The sequence below is a fragment of the Cherax quadricarinatus genome, unplaced genomic scaffold (assembly GCF_038502225.1).
Source record: "Cherax quadricarinatus isolate ZL_2023a unplaced genomic scaffold, ASM3850222v1 Contig241, whole genome shotgun sequence".
In the NCBI taxonomy this organism is placed as follows: domain Eukaryota; kingdom Metazoa; phylum Arthropoda; class Malacostraca; order Decapoda; family Parastacidae; genus Cherax; species Cherax quadricarinatus.
Window position 1 is genome coordinate 152,501 of NW_027195267.1, and position 23,025 is coordinate 175,525.

Here is a 23,025-nt window from a genome sequence, read left to right on the forward strand (position 1 = left end):
ATTATGACTGACGGAGACGTTTCGCCAACCATTAGATTTTTCAATTCAACAACAAAAAAATGGAGAGTCATCAAGGCTGAGGGATTGATTACCTCAAATTACCTCTCCACCTATCCCACTGTCTCCAGTATTTATTCTCTGTATTTTATTCTATTTATTCTCTGTATTCTATTTGGCCAACTTCTCCATCAGTAAAGATATCTTGCTGATACACTTGTGTCTGATTTCCCAAACTTAAATTTATTAAGTAACATTCAGTTTATGAGATGAACCAGGAAGGCGGGGTAGGGGTCGGCCTAGGAAGGGTTGGAGGGAGGGGGTAAAGGAGGTTTTGTGTGCGAGGGGCTTGGACTTCCAGCAGGCATGCGTGAGCGTGTTTGATAGGAGTGAATGGAGACAAATGGTTTTTAATACTTGACGTGCTGTTGGAGTGTGAGCAAAGTAACATTTATGAAGGGATTCAGGGAAACCGGCAGGCCGGACTTGAGTCCTGGAGATAGTACAGTGCCTCACTCTGAAGGAGGGGTGTTAAGCAGTTTAAAAACTGTAGTGTAAAGCACCCTTCTGGCAAGACAGTGATGGAGTGAATGATGGTGAAAGTTTTTCTTTTTACGGAAAATAATATTGCACCATCTTCAAATATAATTAACTAGTTGATACCTACGCATTCCTATTACAACCCTCAACCTACTTCAGAGTAACATACATCAGTGTTGATGTTTGAAGACAATCAGATACAATTACCTTTCACATTAAGTAAAACGTACAGTGTGGTAGGTAAGACACATAGGCAACAGTTAGGCAACTTTATTCCGAAACGTTTCGTCTACACAGTAGGCTTCTTCAGTCGAATACAGAAAGTAGGCAGGAACAGTAGAGATGTGAAGACGATGTAATCAGTCCATCACCCTTAAAGTCGTAGAATTTTGAGGTTGTCAGTCCCTCGGCCTGGAGAAGTTCAGTTCCATAGTCAGGAACTATCTGAAGATCAAGCGACAGTGCGGATAGATAGTTCCTGACTATGGAACTGAACTTCTCCAGGCCGAGGGACTGACAACCTCAAAATTCTACGACTTTAAGGGTGATGGACTGATTACATCGTCTTCACATCTCTACTGTTCCTGCCTACTTTCTGTATTCGACTGAAGAAGCCTACTGTGTAGGCGAAACGTTTCGGAATAAAGTTGCCTAACTGTTGCCTATGTGTCTTACCTACCAACCTGTCGGTATTGTATACCATTTTGATGTTCAAAACGTACAGTGTGTTTAGATAATGAAGAATTTATATTGGCTATGTATGATCAGATACTGTACACTTTTATTTATATAATGTATTGTATGGTATAAACCTTGGTAATAAATACCGACAAGTTGGTTTAGAAAGACACGTAAGCAAACACTATAACATATTTATTAGAAAACGTTTCGGTCCTGGGACCTTGATCACTTCTAACATACAGAGGTAGAAAGACATTATATATATAGGCGGAGAGTGAGATGTGACGCACGTGACCTGAGGAATGTCATAAGAACATAAGAACAGTGTTCCTCCATTCTTATGTTCTTATGACATTCCTCAGGTCACGTGCGTCACATCTCACTCTCCGCCTATATATATAATGTCTTTCTACCTCTGTATGTTAGAAGTGATCAAGGTCCCAGGACCGAAACGTTTTCTAATAAATATGTTATAGTGTTTGCTTACGTGTCTTTCTAAACCAATGTATTGTATGTTTTAAATAAAATATAAAAAAAAATTACCTTTCACACGGTAACAAAGTCCAGGATTGTTTAACACACATACACACACACACACACACACACACACACACACACACACACACACACACACACACACACACACCCCGCACCACAGTTACAGTATTAGAACAGAAGTTGAAGGTTTGGTACACAAATGCAGATGGATTAACGAATAAACATGAGGAATGGCAAGAAAGAATCAATGAGAAGTCCCCAGACATCATAGCAGTTACAGAAACAAAACTCATGGAGACAATAACAGATGCAATCTTCCCACCAGGATACCAGATCATGAGGAAAGATAGAAGGGGCAGGGGGGGAGGTGGGGTTGCTCTGCTCGTAAAAAACAGATGGAAATTCGAGAAAATGGAAGGAATAGATGAGACGGGAGAAAGAGACTACATAGCAGGTACACTTCAGTCGGGGGAACACAAAGTGGTCATTGCAGTGATGTATAATCCACCACAGAACTGCAGGAGGCCAAGAGAGGAATATGAAGAGAGCAACAGAGCAATGGTGGACACACTTGCTGAGGTGGCAAGAAGAGCTCACTCCAGCAGAGCAAAGTTGCTGGTTATGGGGGATTTCAACCACAGGGAGATTGACTGGGAAAACCTGGAGCCACATGGGGGTCCCGAAACATGGAGAGCCAGGATGTTGGACGTGGTGCTGGAAAACCTCATGCACCAACATGTTAAGGACACTACCAGAGTGAGAGGGGAGGATGAACCAGCAAGATTGGACCTTGTGTTCACCCTGGGCAACTCAGACATTGAGGACATCAAGTATGAGAGTCCCCTAGGAGCTAGCGACCACGTGGTTCTGTGCTTTGAATACATAGTAGAGCTGCAAGAGGAGAGAATAACAGGAGTAGAATGGGAAAAACCTGACTATAAAAGAGGGGACTACATAGGGTTGAAGAACTTCCTGCGGGAGGTCCAGTGGGACAGAGAACTGGCAGGAAAGCCAGTAAATGAAATGATGGAATATGTAGCAACAAAATGCAAGGAGGCAGTGGAAAGGTTCATTCCCAAGGGCAACAGTAACAACGGGAAGACCAGAACAAGCCCCTGGTTCACCCGACAGTGTAAGGAGGCAAAAACAAAGTGCAATAGAGAATGGAAAAAGTACAGAAGGCAGAGAACACACGAAAATAGGGAGATCAGTCGCAGAGCCAGGAATGAGTACGCACAGGTAAGGAGGGAGGCCCAGCGACAGTATGAAAATGACATAGCATCGAGAATCAAGACTGACCCGAAACTGTTGTATAGCCACATCAGGAGGAAGACAACAGTCAAAGACCAGGTGATCAGATTAAGGACAGAAGGTGGAGAACTCACAAGAAATGATCAGGAGGTATGTGAGGAGCTGAACAGGAGATTCAAGGAAGTTTTTACAGTAGAGACAGGAAGGGCTGTGGGAAGACAGAACAGAAGGGAACATCAAGAGGGAATATACCAACAAGTGTTGGATGACATACGAACAACTGAGGAGGAGGTGAAGAAGCTCTTAAGTGACCTTGACACCTCAAAGGCGATGGGACCGGACAACATCTCCCCATGGGTCCTTAGAGAAGGAGCAGAGATGCTGTGTGTGCCTCTAACCACAATCTTCAACACATCGCTTGAAACTGGGCAACTACCTGAGAAATGGAAGACAGCTAATGTAGTCCCCATATTTAAGAAAGGAAACAGAAACGAGGCACTAAACTACAGACCTGTGTCTCTGACATGTATTGTGTGCAAGGTCATGGAGAAGATTATCAGGAGGAGAGTGGTCGAACACCTGGAAAGGAACAAGATTATAAATGAAAACCAGCATGGGTTCATGGAAGGCAAATCTTGTATCACAAACCTCCTGGAGTTTTATGACAAGGTAACAGAAGTAAGACACGAGAGAGAGGGTTGGGTAGATTGCGTTTTCCTAGACTGCAGGAAGGCCTTTGACACAGTTCCCCACAAGAGATTAGTGCAGAAGCTGGAGGATCAGGCACACGTAAAAGGAAGGGCACTGCAATGGATAAGGGAATACCTGACAGGGAGGCAGCAACGAGTCATGGTACGTGAAGAGGTATCACAGTAGGCGCCTGTTACGAGCGGGGTCCCACAGGGGTCAGTTCTAGGACCAGTGCTATTTTTGATATATGTGAACGACATGATGGAAGGAATAGACTCTGAAGTGTCCCTGTTCGCAGATGACGTGAAGCTGATGAGAAGAATTAAATCGGACGAGGATGAGGCAGGACTGCAAAGAGACCTGGAGAGGCTGGACATGTGGTCCAGTAACTGGCTTCTCGAATTCAATCCAGCCAAATGCAAAGTCATGAAGATTGGGGAGGGGCAAAGAAGACCGCAGACAGAGTATAGGCTAGGTGGACAAAGACTACAGACCTCACTCAGGGAGAAAGACCTTGGGGTGACCATAACACCGAGCACATCACCGGAGGCACACATCAACCAAATAACCGCTGCAGCATACGGGCGCCTGGCAAACCTGAGAATAGCATTCCGATACCTTAATAAGGAATCGTTCAAGACACTGTACACTGTGTATGTTAGGCCCATACTGGAGTATGCAGCACCAGTCTGGAACCCACACCTGGTCAAGCACGTCAAGAAGTTAGAGAAAGTACAAAGGTTTGCAACAAGGCTAGTCCCAGAGCTCAAGGGAATGTCGTACGAGGAAAGGTTAAGGGAAATCGGACTGACGACACTGGAGGACAGAAGGGTCAGGGGAGACATGATAACGACATACAAGATACTGCGGGGAATAGACAAGGTGGACAGAGATAGGATGTTCCAGAGAGGGGACACAGGGACAAGGGGTCACAACTGGAAGCTGAAGACTCAGACGAGTCACAGGGACGTTAGGAAGTATTTCTTCAGTCATAGAGTTGTCAGCAAGTGGAATAGCCTAGCAAGTGAAGTAGTGGAGGCAGGAACCATACATAGTTTTAAGAAGAGGTATGACAAAGCTCAGGAAGCAGAGAGAGAGAGGATCCAGTAGCGATCAGTGAAGAGGCGGGGCCAGGAGCTGAGTCTCGACCCCTGCAACCACAATTAGGTGAGTACAATTAGGTGAGTACACACACACACACACACACACACACACACACGCATGCGCGTGCACGCGTACAGAACGACAGAAACTGAGATAGAGGATACGAAGACGCAAGAAGCAAGAAAGAGAGAAGGCTTGAGACAGACAGGCAGGACCTATGAGACGGGGGCTCAGCCGATACATTGGACCGAGGTTGGCTGTGAATCTCTGAAGGGACCCCATAGCCATAGACGTTTTATTTTGATTTTTCATTTGATTTTTTTTTCTTTGATAATTTCAACTATTTTTAGTTAGTGATGAATGGGTTTCAATACCATTCATCACATATTTTTAGTTTATTTAGAAAAGTAATAATGTATAATTCATTTAGACTGGGAGCCTCAGCCTGCTCCCAGGGGCCCCCAAAGCAGTCTTGTTCTGCCTTGCAAAATTTCTCTTGGAGGCCCTGCAGGCAGCGGTACCCTGAGTCGGGAGGGCCAGTAAGCACATCCACTCAGAGAACCACACATAGAACACTGCAGAGTGGGTGCCTGTGACGAGCGGGGCTACATAAGGGTCAGTCCTAGGGCCGGGGCTGTTTCTGGTATATGTGAATGACATGACGGAAGTGATAGCTTTAGAGGTGTTCCTGTTTGCAACCGACGTAAAGCTAACGCAGAGAATTCAAGTGGAAGAAGATCAGGTAGAACTGCGAATGGATCTGGATAGGCTCCAAGCTTGGTCCAACAACTGGTTCCTGGAGTTTAAGCTTACCAAGTGCGAAGTCATGAAGGTTGAAGAAGTTCAAAGAAGACCGCAGACAGAGTACAGGCTAGGGGGGCCAAATACTGCAAAACTCACTCAAGGTAAAGGATCTTCCAGTAAGTGTAATACCGAGCACATCTGAGGTGCACATCAACCAAATAACTGCAGCAGCATATGGGCGACTAGCAAACCCAAGAATAGCGTTTCGACACCTTAGCAAGGAGTCGTTCCAAACTCTGTATACCATGTATGTCAAGCCCATATTGAATCACCGGACTGGGATATTACCGGCAAATTTCATACATACCATATTAGTGTATGCAGCACCGGTGGGGAATCCATACATGGTTATGCATGTCAAGGATTAGTCCCAGATCTAAGGGGTATGGCCTATGAGGAGAGGTTAAGGGAAATCGACCGGATGACGCTAGAGGACAGGAGAAATAGGGGAAACATGATAACGACATACAAAATACTGAGAAGATTTGAAAAGGTGGATAGGCACAGAATGCTTTAAAGATCGAACACAGCAACAAAAGGTCACAACTGGAAGATGAAAACTCACATAAGTCAAAGGGATGTTAGGAAGTTTTTCCAAAGCCATAGAGTTGTCAGGAAGTGGAATAATCTGGAGAGTGATGTAGTGGAGGCAGGAACCATACATAGCTTTAAGAAGAGATACGATAAAACTCATAGAGCAGGGAGAGAGTGGACCTAGTAGCGACCAGCGAAGAGGCGGGGCCAGGAGCTGTGACTCTACCCCTGCAGCCACAAATAAGTAGTTACACACACACACACACACACACACACGCACACACACACACACAAGCCAAGGTATTGTCCAGTGTGGGTAGATTGGTAAAGCACTGCGTACCTTGTCCCAAGGTTCGTAGGTTCGAGTCTCCTTCAGCCAGAGATCAGTGTTTGTGTATATTTCGCCTGCTCTTGCGAATTTCTTGCATATATATATATATATATATATATTTATATATATATATATATATATATATATATATACACATATATATATATATATACACATATATATATATATGTATATTCTAGGTAGTAGGTTGGTAGACAGCAACCGCCCAGGGAGGTACTACCGTCCTGCCAAGTGAGTGTAAAACTGAAGCCTGTAATTGTTTTACACGATGGTAGGATTGCTGGTGTCTTTTTTTTTCTGTCTCATACACATGCAAGATTTCAGGTACGTCTTGCTGCTTCTACTTACACTTAGGTCACACTACACATACATGTACAAGCATATATATACACACCCCTTTGGGTTTTCTTCTATTTTCTTTCTAGTTCTTGTTCTTGTTTATTTCCTCTTACCTCCATGGGGAAGTGGAACAGAATTCTTCATCCGTAAGCCATGCGTGTTGTAAGAGGCGACTAAAATGCCGGGAGCAAGGGGCTAGTACTCCTTCTCCTGTATATATTACTAAATGTAAAAGGAGAAACTTTCGTTTTTCCTTTTGGGCCACCCTGCCTCGGTGGGATACGGCCAGTGTGTTGAAAGAAAGATATATATATAGATATATATAGATATATATATATATATATATATATATATACATATATATATATATATATATATACATATATACACGCTTGCTTCTAGAATGTATGAGTTTAAAGTCTTAGACAATTCAGTAATGCCTCCTTCTACTGAACTGAAGAATGGTGTCACTCCTGCACCAGAGAGATGCACTCCGCCATTACATACATATAATGTTTGCCCTAGAAGTTATTCCAGTTGTCAATGAACGGAATTTCAAGTTCCTTACAGTACTTATCTAGCCAGTAATTTGCCCCAAGTACCTTATACATTCATTCACTGCTGACATCTCTTCTAGACATAATGTTCCATTGTGCCTTGTTTTAAAACACTTCAGGCGCTCACAGGCTACCTTAACTACTGACCTATTCAGGCTCTATAGCCCTATGTATAGGACTACTTACTTCATATAATCTGAAATTAAGAACTTTTCAGATAATGGTAGTTGCTAGACTCACTAGGAGAATGATTATTTTTTCTTTATCTTTTCGTGTTGCTTTTCTCCTGGTCAGATATATTAATGATCGTCAAGATTATGAAAGGGATTAATTGAACACTTTTGTTTCTCACATATACCACCTGTTAGGCTTGAATTTTTATGACAAAATCTCTTTGTTTACATCCTGATAATTGTTTAGTTTTCAATTTCAACTTTTTATTGTAACCTCTTATTTAATACCTATTTTCTGCTTCTGTTTTAACCTTCACTTATTTATATACTCCGCTGTAGCTCCTCTTCTCCCGGAAAGTCACGTTTCACACTAAATACTTGTTACAGTCCGCCACCTCTGGCTGGACAGGCACCTGAAGTCAGTACCTGACTAGCCGGGCTGTGGTTCGTTCGTCAGTTTACGTGAGGCCAGCAGTAACAGCCTGGTTGATCAGACCCTGATCCACCACGAGGCCTGGTCTCAGACCGGGTAAAGGGGGCACTGACCCCTGAAACCCTCTCCAGGTACCTCTGAAAATCTGAAGCCATAATTCTAAAGTTATGAAGGTAAACGTTAGAGGAACGAAAGTAAGGGGAAAAAATCCTTCAACTTAAAGATAAACCTTCGGGAGCACCTTTGTAAATTATGGACTTTCAACTTGTCTTTATTTGTGTATATTTGCCGAGGGTTTTAGCATCATCCGTTCCTGTTATTACGATTTCGAGATTCAGTTATAGTTGTTGTTGTTGTGGCTGTTGCTGTTGTTGTGGTTGTTGGCGCTGTTGTTGTTGTGAATGTTTCTGCTATTGTTGTGGTTGTTACTGTGTTTGTTGTTGTGGTTGTTGCTGCTGTTGTGGTTGTTACTGTTGTTGTGGTTGTTACTGTTGTTGTGGTTGTTACTGTGTTTGTTGTTGTGGTTGTTGTTGCTGTTGTGGTTGTTACTGTTGTTGTGGTTGTTACTGTTGTTGTGGTTGTTATTGATGTTATTGTGGTTGTTACTGTTATTGTGGTTGTTGCTGCTGTTGTGGTTGTTGTAGTTGTTGGCATTGCTGTTGTGGTTGTTGTTGCTGTAGTTATTACATTGTTGTGGTTGTGGTTGTGGTTGTGGTTGTTGTTTCGACGATAGAATAAGACTTAATAACGATAATAACAGTGTTGGTAGAACAGTCTCGGGGCTTCTCTCAAACATTATTAAAATATTTAAACATCAGTCATGTTTCTGATGGTTAGGTCAGGTTCCTCAGGAAACAGGACAAGTATTTCCTGAGGCGGGTCTTAGATGATGACCCGCTTCTGGTCATCTGACCGAGGCCTTCCACTGGTCATATAACCATTTTGTTGTATGTTTTTGATGACTCTGAATAAAGCTAATTAAATCATGGAGGTCGACCACGTTGGTCGACGCTGTGGTTGAGGTCGGTGATTGGTAGCCCAGGGTGTGACGTCATGATGTCATGCCAGCCTGAGGCTTGACGTCATAACATGTGCGTCACACCTTCCCAGAATCTCACGCTTGTTGTGCAACACAAGGAGGCAGTGTGGCGTATACGCCCTCGCGCCCGCGCGCGCGCGCACACACACACACTACTGAGGCTCTGCAACACTGCGTAAGTGTCCATATTACTGACCAATACTGAGATGTATAATACATCTGAGCAGTGGCGTCCGCGCACCTCTAGCACCACAGCTCTTGACTGAATGATGGTAAATGTGTTTCCTTCTTTTCGGGTCACCTGTCCTGGTGGCAGACGGCCGCTGTTGTCAAAAAAAAAATTGCATGGCGAAGTTCTAAACCCTCGAGGATTATTGAGCTTCTGGCGAGTGGGAGGTAATAAGGTTTGATCCAAGGAGGGGGAGAGTAGATCCAGTTCCTCAGATCCAGAGCCCTTCAGCAGCCTTGAGGGGAGACGTCCTGAAACTATTTATGAAAATATATCCCATATACCTGGTTCCTGAAGGATACTTCGGGGTGAAGGTCCTCGCGGCCCACTCCCGGACCAGGCCTTTTGGTGCATGAACACCAGATCAACCAGGTTGCTACTGCTGGCCGCACTCACTCCTCATTATGAACCACTTGAAGACAGTCAGGGGTCTGTTAGTGATCCCTCTTATACATGAGGGGGAGCTGCTGAAAAGTCTTGGGCCCCTCACACTTACTGTCTGCTGAGTAAATATTAGATATTTTCTGGTAAGAGGTAAAAGTTATAATTTAAATGATGCTTATGAAGACCAAGTACTTGGGTCTACTGTTGTTACCTATTTATGGGAATCCTTCATAGGCCTATGTGTATGAATAGGCAGTGAATCGCCGCACTCGACCCAGTTATTATATGATTAAGACCCGTATCAGGAAACACTGTAACAGGAGACACTGTATCAGGAAACACTGTATCAGGAGACACTGTATCAGGAGACACTGTCTCAGGATACACTGTATCAGGTGACACTGTATCAGGAAACACTGTATCAGGAGACACTGTATCAGGAAACACTGTATCAGGAAACACTGTATCAGGAGACACTGTCTCAGGATACACTGTATCAGGTGACACTGTATCAGGAAACACTGTATCAGGAGACACTGTATCAGGAAACACTGTATCAGGAAACACTGTATCAGGAGACACTGTCTCAGGATACACTGTATCAGGTGACACTGTATCAGGAAACACTGTATCAGGAGACATTGTATCAGGAAACACTGTATCAGGAGACACTGTATCAGGAGACACTGTATCAGGAAACACTGTATCAGGAGACACTGTATCAGGAGACACTGTCTTAGGATACACTGTATCAGGAAATACTGTATCAGGAGACACTGTATCAGGAAACACTGTATCAGAAGACACTGTATCAGGAGACACTGTCTCAGGATACACTGTATCAGGAGACATTGTATCAGGAAACACTGTATCAGGAGACACTGTATCAGGAAACACTGTATCAGGAGACACTGTATCAGGAAACACTGTATCAAGAGACACTGTATCAGGAGACACTGTCTCAGGATACACTGTATCAGGAGACACTGTATCAGGAAACACTGTATCAGGAGACACTGTATCAGGAGACACTGTCTCAGGATACACTGTATCAGGAGACATTGTATCAGGAAACACTGTATCAGGAGACACTGTATCAGGAAACACTGTATCAGGAGACACTGTATCAGGAAACACTGTATCAAGAGACACTGTATCAGGAGACACTGTCTCAGGATACACTGTATCAGGAGACACTGTATCAGGAAACACTGTATCAGGAGACACTGTATCAGGAAACACTGTATCAGGAGACACTGTATCAGGAGACACTGTCTCAGGATACACTGTAACAGGTGACACTGTATCAGGAGACACTGTGTCAGGAGACACTGTATCAAAAGACACTGTATCAGGTGACACTGTATCAGGAGACACTGTATCAGGTGACACTGTGTCAAGATACACTGTATCAGGAGACACTGTATCAGGTGACACTGTATCAAGATACACTATATCAGGAGACACTGAGTCAGGAGACACTGTATCAGGAGACACTGTGTTAAGAGACAGTGTCAGGAGATACTGTGTTGGGGGACACTGTGCCGGGATACACTGCGTCAGGAGTTACTGTGTCAGGAGATACTGTGTAGGGAGACACTGTGTCAGAAGAAACTGTGTCGAGAGGCACTGTGTCAGGAGACACTGTGTCAGGAGATACTGTGTCGGGAGACACTGTGTCAGGAGAAACTGTGTCGGGAGACACTGTGTCAGGAGACACTATCAGGTGACACTGTATCAGGAGACACTGTGTCGGGAAACACTGTGTCAAGAGACACTGTATCAGATGACTCTGTATCAGGTGACACTGTGTCAGGACACATTGTGTCAGGAGACACTGTATCAGGTGACACTATCAGGAGACGCTGTGTCAGGAGACACTATCAGGAGACACTGTATCAGGAGGCACTGTGTCAGGAGACACTGTGTCAGGAGACACTATGTCAGGAGACGCTGTATCAGGTGTCTCTGTATCAGGAGACACTATGTCAGGAGACACTGTATCAGGAGACACTGTATCAGGTGACACTGTATCAGAAGACACTGTGTCAGGAGACACTGTATCAGGTGACACTATCAGGAGACGCTGTGTCAGGAGACACAGTGTCAGGAGACACTATCAGGAGACACTGTATCAGGAGGCACTGTGTCAGGAGACACTGTGTCAGGAGACACCATGTCAGGAGACGCTGTATCAGGTGTCTCTGTATCAGGAGACACTATGTCAGGAGACACTGTATCAGGTGACACTGTATCAGGAGACACTGTGTCAGGAGACACTGTGTCGGGAGACAATGTGTCGGGAGACATGGTCTCGGGAGACACTGTCAGAAGACACAGGAATAAGTCTTGTTGCGTTCTTCCCCACTATATATATATATATATATATATATATATATATATATATATATATATATATATATATATATATATATATATATATATATATGTCGTGCCGAATAGGCAGAACTTGCGATCTTGGCTTAAAAAGCAACGCTCATCTTGCCATATAGGACAAGTGAAAATTTGTGTACGCAATAATTTCGCCAAAATCATTCTGAACCTAATGAAAAAAATATATTTCACTGTGTTTGTTTAGTATTAAATTATTGTAAACAAATCTAAAATATATTTAGTTGGGTTAGGCTAAAATAAATTGTTCTTGTTATAATGAGGTTAGGTAAGCTTTCTAAGTTCCTTTTGGTGCAAAATTAAAATTTTTTACATTAACATTAGTCAAAAAATATATCTTTAAACATATAACAGAAAATTTTAGAAAGGATTTAATTTTAAATGAGTTCTTGCTAATTGATCAGTTTTACATATTCGGCACGACATATATATATATATATATATATATATATATATATATATATATATATATATATATATATATATATATATATATATATATATATATATATATATAACCCTCATCCTCAGAGAAGACAATAAACGTACCTCAGGGAAAACTTAAGGTTCTCCCCGGAGCTGTTTGAATATTTTCTTCTCCTACCACCCCCTATATATTTTATATTCTATGTGAACATTTATTAATAAACAGAATACATTTACAGAAAAACACAAACATGAATACAATGGTACAATGTATTAAAGATCATGAATTTCCTCCAGCTCCTCCAAAGCCTGATGCGAGCCAAGTATGCAGCAAGCATTTCCCCTCTGGATGGCCATGCTGAGGCGCTGGAACATGAAAGTGGCTGCCCTTGGGTCCCTGGTGGTGTCGATGAGTCTGGAACCCAATTCTTTAAGGAAACGTGTGGCATTTTTTCCCCATGATCCCAAGGTCTCTGATCCCACTGGGACAAATTGATACTGTTGGCTGATGTCCCTGTACTTGCTGATCTTGTACTCCTCCCTGTGGTCAGCAGCTCCTCCCTGTCGCCCTACACTGTGATGAATATAGGTGTCAGCCAGTGTGGACACACAGGTATAGTCCCATGCTAAGAGCTTGCCATTCTTCCAAGGATAGATGGTGATCCCATCGGGGCAGTTTGCTGGGTTGTGGGTATTGTTGGCTGCTAGTGATCGGGGCTCCCTCTCGGCTGGGCATCCAGCTTTAGCAAGGGTTCTCTTTATGATGTCGTTGACCTCATTGTGTCTTGCATGCCAGCCCTTGGTTTTGGAACAGTTAAGACCATGTAGACTGTATTGGTCTGCTTGCGCTTCGCCCCAAATACACGTATATTCTGTGTGAATTGGGGCAGCAAGGCGCAGAGCCACTGCAATACGGAGGGTCTTAGGGTCGAGTTGCGTTCCCATTGCCGATATAGGAACTATTTGGAGGAAGTCCCCGGAGTGAGGTGTGCTCACAGCCTGAAGACAGGCAGTCTCCCTATCTGATGTTGCAGCCCTGAGCATGTTGGCAAGCACCTTTTCAGCGATCGGGCCATCCCAGCTTGACTGTGAGCCAGTGTTGCACTAGGGTTTGGTGCTGGAGCAGCAAGAGTCTCCCATTCAGTGATGGCACTGGCATAGCTAGGGTCTTCTATTCCTGCTGAGTCACTGAGGTTATCAGGAAGAATTATATATATATATATATATATATATATATATATATATATATATATATATATATAAATATATATATGTGTGTGTGTGTGTGTGTGTGTGTGTGTGTGTTACATAGTGGGAGCAAAAGTTAGGTTATGTAACCTCAATATCTCTCTTTACTCGTTTCTCTACAATAGTTACATAATGAGAACAAGGAAACAAGTAAAAGAAAAGAGAGGAAGGGTGGTAGGGAGAGAGGGAAGGAGGGAGGTAGGTTGGACGGGAGGGAGGGAGGGAGGTAGGAAGGGAGGGAGGGAGGGAGGGAGAGAGAGACATCGGAAGAGAGGGCCGGAGAGAGGGGGGTAGGAAGGGAGGGAGGGAGGGAGGGAAGTAGGAAGGGAGTGAGGGAGGGAGGGAGGGAGGTTGGATGGGAGAGAGGGAGGGAGGGAGGTGGGATGGGAGAGAGGGAGGGAGGGAGGTAGGGAGGAGGACGAGAAGGGAGAGCCACGTCAGATGATTGTAATAAGAGATGTTAGCATCAGCCACTACTTTGTCTCACTCTGGATACCCCTACTCTCTAACCCCCCAACACACACACACACGCGGTGTAGAGAAATTTTCTCCAGGAGGGGGGTATCAGCCCCCTTCAGCCCCCTTCAGCCCCTTTCAGCCCCTTCAGCCCCTTTCAGCCCTGAGGAGCCCAGCCCTCTCAGAAGGGGCAAATATCTTGTTTACTGATACAGCGAGTAATTGATCCCAGATGCAGTACCAGTTTGCGAGGTGTGGTCAAGCGACCGCCGCTCCGTGCGGTCCAGTGTTGCAAAGTGTAGTTTAATAAGAGACAGTCCATCTCTTACCTTAGCAGGACAATTAAGGAAAATCCTGCTTCCACTTTATTATCATGGTAAAGATAGTGTATATTGTTGTCTATGCTTAAGACAGCAAGAATCAAACACTCTGCTTTGCTTCATGGAGGAAGTGGCAAGGAAGTAAAAGTACTAGGTCAGCTTTTCCTTTGTGCTGGGGGCAGTAACGGCGTGGGGTGCTGTGGCATCTTCAGATTACTTTTGACTCTACTGAGAGTGACAGTGACACCAGGATAACCAACAAAGAACACTGATCTGTGCGTTAGTGTGAACAAAGTATCTCATAAAACACAATAAACACTTAAGAGAAGTGTGATCAGCTTCTTTAGTGATAAGATTGTGAACAATAAAGACAAATCTTGTGGAACATAGTGTACCAGTGTGTGTATTCCTAGACTATGGAAGATGTGGACATCCAAGGACACTTCAGCTTCTATCAAGTCACCGATATCTGTCGAAGGTGTGAAGAACACCATAGCTCACGCTACAAGAGCAAGGTAGGTTACGAATTTCTTGTAGTACGGGGGACTGCGCAGTTCTTGAGTCGCAAGGAGTTTGTAATCATCCTATAGTTGGCAGTTAGGTGCGGACTTTTGAGTCCACACAAGTAAGTTTGTCAGCCATCAGTGAATGAAATATGCTGACATAACACCCCCTAGGGGTAATTTATAATCTTACAAGTTATAACTCATTTCAGCCCGTTGAGAGATGATCATGACAACAATTCAAGACCTTGTCTGCAGGGGCGGCTGTGCAGGTGATGAGCTGTCTTTCTAAGTTAAGTTTTCCCTATACAAAATGTATAAGCTTAGCTGGTAATACCATTTCTCAACACGCGGGGCCAGGAGCTTGGACTCGACCCCTGTAACCTCAACTAGGTGAATACACACACACACACACACACACACCTGACTCGATGTGACCAGACCCCTGCAACCACAACTAGGTGAGTACACACATACGTCACACACTGGTATTGTCACGTCCCCTCACACACTATACCTGGGGATACCACCGGAAGACCTGTGGATATCACTACAAGACCTAGGTCGACAACCACAAGGCAGACCTGTGGATACTACCATAAGAACTTAGGTTACTACCTGCTGCTCTCGCCATAAGTCAAGTCTTCAGGTATCACGTGGGTGATACCACCAGAAGGTAGACCTGAGGGTACCACCTGTTGCTCTCGCCACAAGTCAAGTCTTCAAGTATCACGTGGGGGATACCACCATATGGTAGACCTGATAGTATCACTCTTGGTGTTGAGGATTTTGGCCTTACCAGCTAAGATATAATTTATAACTATATATAATGAACACTTAGCTGATAAATGACAGCAAATCGTCTACACAGCCGCCCCTGCAGACGAGGTCCAGAAGCTGTCGAAACCATCACAACATTGGGCTGTCAAGAGATACAATTTGTAAGTATAAATTACCCCTAGGGAGTGTTATGTCAGCATATTTCATTCAATGATGGCTGACGAAATACCTACTTGTTTGGACTCAAAAGTCCACACCTTACTGCCGATTATAGGTTGATTACAAACTCCTTGTGACTCAAGAATTGCGCAGTCCCCCGATCTACAAGAAATTCGTAACATACCTTGCTCTTTGTAACGTGAGCTATGGTGTTCTCAACACCTTCGACAGGTATCGGTGACTTGATAGAAGCTGAAGTGTCCTTGGATGTCCACGTCTTCCATTGTCTAGGAAACGCACACTGGTACACTATGTTCCACAAGATTTGTCTTTATTGTTCACAATGTATCACAAGAGAAGCTGATCACACTTCTCTTAAGTGTTTATTGTGTCTGAGACACTTTGTTCACACTAACGCACAGATCAGTATCCTGACGTCAGTGTCACTCTCCCTAGAGTCAAAGATAGTCTGGCGATGCCACACCGTCCCAAGCCGTTGCTGCCCTAATACACAAAAAAAACGCTGACCTAGTACCTTGCATCCTTGTCACCTCCTCGATGAAGCAAAGCAGAATGTTTGTTTCTTGTTGCCTCAAGCATAGACAACAATGTACACTATCTTTACTATGGTAATAAAGTGGGAGCAGGATTTTCCTTAATTGTCCTGCTAAATAAGAGATGTACTGTCTCTTATAAAAATACACTTTGCAACACCGCTGCAAGGAGCAGAGGTCACTTGACTACGTGGCATAGCATCTGTGATCAATTACTCACTCTAGCAGTAAATAAGACGCTCGCCCCTTCTGAGAGGGCTTGGCCCCTCAGGGCTGAAAGGGGCTGAAGGGACTGAAAGGGCTGAAGGGGGCTAATATCCCCCTCCTGGAGAAAATTTCTCCACACTTGGGAATTTCAGGATTAGCAATGCGTGATATCAGTGATCAGGGACGGATCTATTAAGAAACTAATGAAGCTTAAGCTTCAGGGCCCCTAATCCCGGAGGGGCCCCAGCAGCGACTTAGTTCACATATTCTTAAAATTTTGGGGTCTACTGTATGAGAAGGGGTTTCGATGGAGCCCCCATCACAGTTCAAGCTTCAGGGCCACACAACTGTAGGTCCGCCATTGTCACTAACATTAACTAGATGTCGGTCGGTGTGCTGTCCGATAAAGATATCCCCGTATTGTATAACCCCAGCTCCCCGTGCCTCAAAGCACGCGAATGGAATAGTGAGAGTGCGGCATAAATTAATAATATGGTTAAAATATTAGCCTCGAATATCTGAAGTGACTACTCAAAAGAGGCATTGACAAATAATATAACTGAAATTACTATCTAAACTTCTTCAGTAAAGATAGTAAATTAGGGAATACGTAGCCCAAATCTAATTCAAACCTTCCACTAAGAAACAAAAACTTTGAAGCTAAACTGAAGAGGCATTCTCTCGTTATCTCATCGGAATCAAGATCCTAAAATGCTTCAATGCATTAAGTTTGAAGCCGCTCAGAAGTTACAGTGTCAGTTTATTAGCAGTGAAGAGATGAATGTAATCTAATGAAATTCTCGGAAATTATCGCATGAAAAGCAGTATTTCAGTTTTCTCAGTTTCCAAAAAGAAAACAATTTGGAACTACACTGGCCACAATCAATCCAGTTTTTTTCTCTAAGACTGACTAGCTTTAAGGTGAGTAATTAAGTCAGTGAGTCAGTAAGTAAAGTAAATAAGTAACTTAATAAGTATGTGAGTAAGTAAGAAAGTAATTAGGTTTTATTTAAGCTCTGTGTGCATAACATATTTTTTTTAAGTGTACTTGAAGACGCACAAATATGTGACCATCAAAGAACATTACGTAGATTTAAGTTAGGATAATAAACAAAGTCAAAGACTGACGTATATCTGACCAGGAGAGAAATAAGTACAGTTATTTCACCGTAACCAATTTGATTAATAAAATTGAGACATTCAGATTTACTCAAGCTACAATGATGAGAAAGCTTCCCTGGAGGAAGACACATCAGCTCTAAAAGTTTAAAGCAGAGCTGCAGATGCATTCTCCAGTTAGTGCATACACTCCAAGTTTCCTTCTACACAGCCTGTATTCAAAGGACATTTCGACCGTTTCATACGATGCATCGGTCAATAAAGAACGATGCCGTTGACAGTTTGGAAATGGTCCACTGGTCTAAGCCACCTTGTTTAATGAGGACAGTGGATCCTAGTAGTGGTGTATTATAGTGGAGAGTTTTTTGTTGTGATACCTGCCCCATCTCATGTTTCATATACTGAAGGGCTGTTGTTAAAGAGTGCGAGGAAAAGGCGATCTTAGGTGGTTGTGAGGTGGTCCAGCTGTGAGTACATGAAAAAACACCACCTGTTGGAGCTATTCTTCATGCCAGTAGAACCCAAGGAAGAGGCTAGACACAAGGGTTAATTTGCGAGGGTGACTAGTAGAGCTAGTTTGTGTATTTCTAGTAAAGAATGGAAAAACAATGAAGCCAGAAGTTAATTTTAAGGATAAATTAGTTTTAAGGAGAAATAAATGATAAGCAGATTTTGCAGCAGGGAGCTACTCCTGTGTTGTTCTACTGTGTTGTTCTACTGTGCTGTTCTACTGTGTTGTTCTACTGTGTTGTTCTACTGTGTTGTTTTACTGTGTTGTTCTACTGTGTTGTTCCACTGTGTTGTTCTACTGTGTTGTTCTACTGTGCTCTTCTACTGTGTTGTTCCACTGTGTTGTTCTACTGTGTTGTTCTACTGTGTTGTTCTACTGTGTTGTTCTACTGTGTTGTTCTACTGTGCTGTTCTACTGTGCTCTTCTACTGTGTTGTTCCACTGTGTTGTTCTACTGTGTTGTTCTACTGTGTTGTTCTACTGTGTTGTTCTACTGTGCTCTTCTACTGTGTTGTTCCACTGTGTTGTTCTACTGTGTTGTTCTACTGTGCTGTTCTACTGTGTTGTTCTACTGTGTTGTTCTACTGTGTTGTTCTACTGTGCTGTTCTACTGTGTTGTTCTACTGTGTTGTTCTACTGTGTTGTTCTACTGTGTTGTTCTACTGTGCTGTTCTACTGTGTTGTTCCACTGTGTTGTTCTACTGTGTTGTTCTACTGTGCTCTTCTACTGTGTTGTTCCACTGTGTTGTTCTACTGTGTTGTTCTACTGTGCTGTTCTACTGTGTTGTTCTACTGTGTTGTTCTACTGTGTTGTTCTACTGTGCTGTTCTACTGTGTTGTTCTACTGTGTTGTTCTACTGTGTTGTTCTACTGTGCTGTTCTACTGTGTTGTTCTACTGTGTTGTTCTACTGTGTTGTTCTACTGTGTTGTTCTACTGTTTTGTTCCACTGTGTTGTTCTACTGTGTTGTTCTACTGTGTTGTTCTACTGTGTTGTTCTACTGTGTTGTTCTACTGTGTTGTTCTACTGTGTTGTTCTACTGTGTTGTTCCACTGTGCTGTTCTACTGTGTTGTTCCACTGTGTTGTTCTACTGTGCTGTTCTACTGTGTTGTTCCACTGTGTTGTTCTACTGTGTTGTTCTACTGTGTTGTTCCACTGTGCTGTTCTACTGTGTTGTTCCACTGTGTTGTTCTACTGTGCTGTTCTACTGTGCTGTTCTACTGTGTTGTTCCACTGTGTTGTTCTACTGTGCTGTTCTACTGTGTTGTTCCACTGTGTTGTTCTACTGTGTTGTTCTACTGTGTTGTTCCACTGTGCTGTTCTACTGTGTTGTTCCACTGTGTTGTTCTACTGTGTTGTTCTACTGTGCTGTTCTACTGTGTTGTTCCACTGTGTTGTTCTACTGTGTTGTTCTACTGTGCTGTTCTACTGTGTTGTTCCACTGTGTTGTTCTACTGTGTTGTTCTACTGTGCTGTTCTACTGTGCTGTTCTACTGTGCTGTTCTACTGTGCTGTTCTACTGTGTTGTTCCACTGTGTTGTTCTACTGTGTTGTTCTACTGTGCTGTTCTACTGTGCTGTTCTACTGTGCTGTTCTACTGTGCTGTTCTACTGTGTTGTTCCACTGTGTTGTTCTACTGTGTTGTTCTACTGTGCTGTTCTACTGTGCTGTTCTACTGTGCTGTTCTACTGTGCTGTTCTACTGTGTTGTTCCACTGTGTTGTTCTACTGTGTTGTTCTACTGTGCTGTTCTACTGTGCTGTTCTACTGTGCTGTTCTACTGTGCTGTTCTACTGTGCTGTTCTACTGTGTTGTTCCACTGTGTTGTTCTACTGTGTTGTTCTACTGTGCTGTTCTACTGTGCTGTTCTACTGTGCTGTTCTACTGTGCTGTTCTACTGTGCTGTTCTACTGTGTTGTTCCACTGTGTTGTTCTACTGTGTTGTTCTATTGTGCTGTTCTACTGTGTTGTTCTACTGTGTTGTTCTACTGTGCTGTTCTACTGTGCTGTTCTACTGTGCTGTTCTACTGTGTTGTTCCACTGTGTTGTTCTACTGTGTTGTTCTATTGTGCTGTTCTACTGTGTTGTTCTACTGTGTTGTTCTACTGTGCTGTTCTACTGTGTTATTCTACTGTGTTGTTCTACTGTGCTGTTCTACTGTGCTGTTCTACTGTGTTGTTCTACTGTGTTGTTCTACTGTGCTGTTCTACTGTGTTGTTCTACTGTGTTGTTCTACTGTGCTGTTCTACTGTGTTGTTCCACTGTGTTGTTCTACTGTGTTGTTCTATTGTGCTGTTCCACTGTGTTGTTCTACTGTGCTGTTCTACTGTGTTGTTCTACTGTGTTGTTCTACTGTGCTGTTCTACTGTGCTGTTCTACTGTGCTGTTCTACTGTGTTGTTCCACTGTGTTGTTCTACTGTGTTGTTCTACTGTGTTGTTCTACTGTGCTGTTCTACTGTGCTGTTCTACTGTGTTGTTCCACTGTGTTGTTCTACTGTGTTGTTCTATTGTGCTGCTCTACTGTGTTGTTCTATTGTGCTGCTCTACTGTGTTGTTCTATTGTGCTGCTCTACTGTGTTGTTCTATTGTGCTGCTCTACTGTGTTGTTCTATTGTGCTGCTCTACTGTGTTGTTCTATTGTCCTGCTCTACTGTGTTGTTCTATTGTGCTGCTCTACTGTGTTGTTCTACTGTTTTGTTCTACTGTGCTGTTCTAGTGTGTTGTTCTATTGTGCTGCTCTACTGTGTTGTTCTATTGTGCTGCTCTACTGTGTTGTTCTATTGTGCTGCTCTACTGTGTTGTTCTATTGTGCTGTTCTACTGTGTTGTTCTATTGTGCTGTTCTACTGTGTTGTTCTATTGTGCTGCTCTACTGTGTTGTTCTACTATGTTGTTCTATTGTGCTGCTCTACTGTGTTGTTCTATTGTGCTGCTCTACTGTGTTGTTCTACTATGTTGTTCTATTGTGCTGCTCTACTGTGTTGTTCTACTATGTTGTTCTATTGTGCTGCTCTACTGTGTTGTTCTACTATGTTGTTCTATTGTGCTGCTCTACTGTGTTGTTCTATTGTGCTGCTCTACTGTGTTGTTCTACTGTGCTGTTCTACTGTGTTGTTCTATTGTGCTGCTCTACTGTGTTGTTCTACTATGTTGTTCTATTGTGCTGCTCTACTGTGTTGTTCTATTGTGTTGTTCTACTGTTTTGTTCTACTGTGCTGTTCTACTGTGTTGTTCTACTGTGTTGTTCTATTGTGCTGCTCTACTGTGTTGTTCTACTATGTTGTTCTATTGTGCTGCTCTACTGTGTTGTTCTATTGTGTTGTTCTACTGTTTTGTTCTACTGTGCTGTTCTACTGTGTTGTTCTACTGTGTTGTTCTACTGTGTTGTTCTACTGTATTGTTCTACTGTGATGTTCTACTGTGTTGTTCTACTATGTTGTTCCACTGTATTGTTCTACTGTGATGTTCTACTGTGTTGTTCTACTGTGCTGTTCTACTGTGCTGTTCTACTGTGTTGTTCTACTGTGTTGTTCTACTGTATTGTTCTACTGTGATGTTCTACTGTGTTGTTCTACTATGTTGTTCCACTGTATTGTTCTACTGTGATGTTCTACTGTGTTGTTCTACTGTGCTGTTCTGTGTTGTTCTACTGTGTTGTTCTACTGTGCTGTTCTACTGTGTTGTTCTACTGTGTTGTTCTACTGTGCTGTTCTACTGTGCTGTTCTACTGTGTTGTTCTACTGTGTTGTTCTACTGTGCTGTTCTGTGTTGTTCTACTGTGCTGTTCTACTGTGCTGTTCTACTGTGCTGTTCTACTGTGCTGTTCTACTGTGCTGTTCCACTGTGTTGTTCTACTGTGTTGTTCTACTGTGCTGTTCTACTGTGCTGTTCTACTGTGCTGTTCTACTGTGCTGTTCTACTGTGCTGTTCTACTGTGCTGTTCTACTGTGCTGTTCTACTGTGCTGTTCTACTGTGCTGTTCTACTGTGCTGTTCTACTGTGCTGTTCTACTGTGCTGTTCTACTGTGCTGTTCTACTGTGCTGTTCTGTGCTGTTCTACTGTGCTGTTCTACTGTGCTGTTCTACTGTGCTGTTCTACTGTGCTGTTCTACTGTGCTGTTCTACTGTGCTGTTCTACTGTGCTGTTCTACTGTGCTGTTCTACTGTGCTGTTCTACTGTGTTGTTCTACTGTGCTGTTCTACTGTGCTGTTCTACTGTGCTGTTCTACTGTGTGTTCTACTGTATTGTTCTACTGTGCTGTTCTACTGTGCTGTTCTACTGTGCTGTTCTACTGTGGTGTTTTACTGTGCTGTTCTACTGTGCTGTTCTACTGTGTTGTTCTACTGTGCTGTTCTACTGTGCTGTTCTACTGTGCTGTTCTACTGTGTTGTTCTACTGTGCTGTTCTACTGTGCTGTTCTACTGTGCTGTTCTACTGTGCTGTTCTACTGTGCTGTTTTACTGTGCTGTTCTACTGTGCTGTTCTACTGTGTTGTTCTACTGTGCTGTTCTACTGTGTTGTTCTACTGTGCTGTTCTACTGTGCTGTTCTACTGTTCTGTTCTACTGTGCTGTTCTACTGTGTTGTTCTACTGTGCTATTCTACTGTGTTGTTCTACTGTGCTGTTCTACTGTGTTGTTCTACTGTGCTGTTCTGTGCTGTTCTACTGTGTTGTTCTACTGTGTTGTTCTACTGTGTTGTTCTACTGAGCTGTTCTACTGTGCTG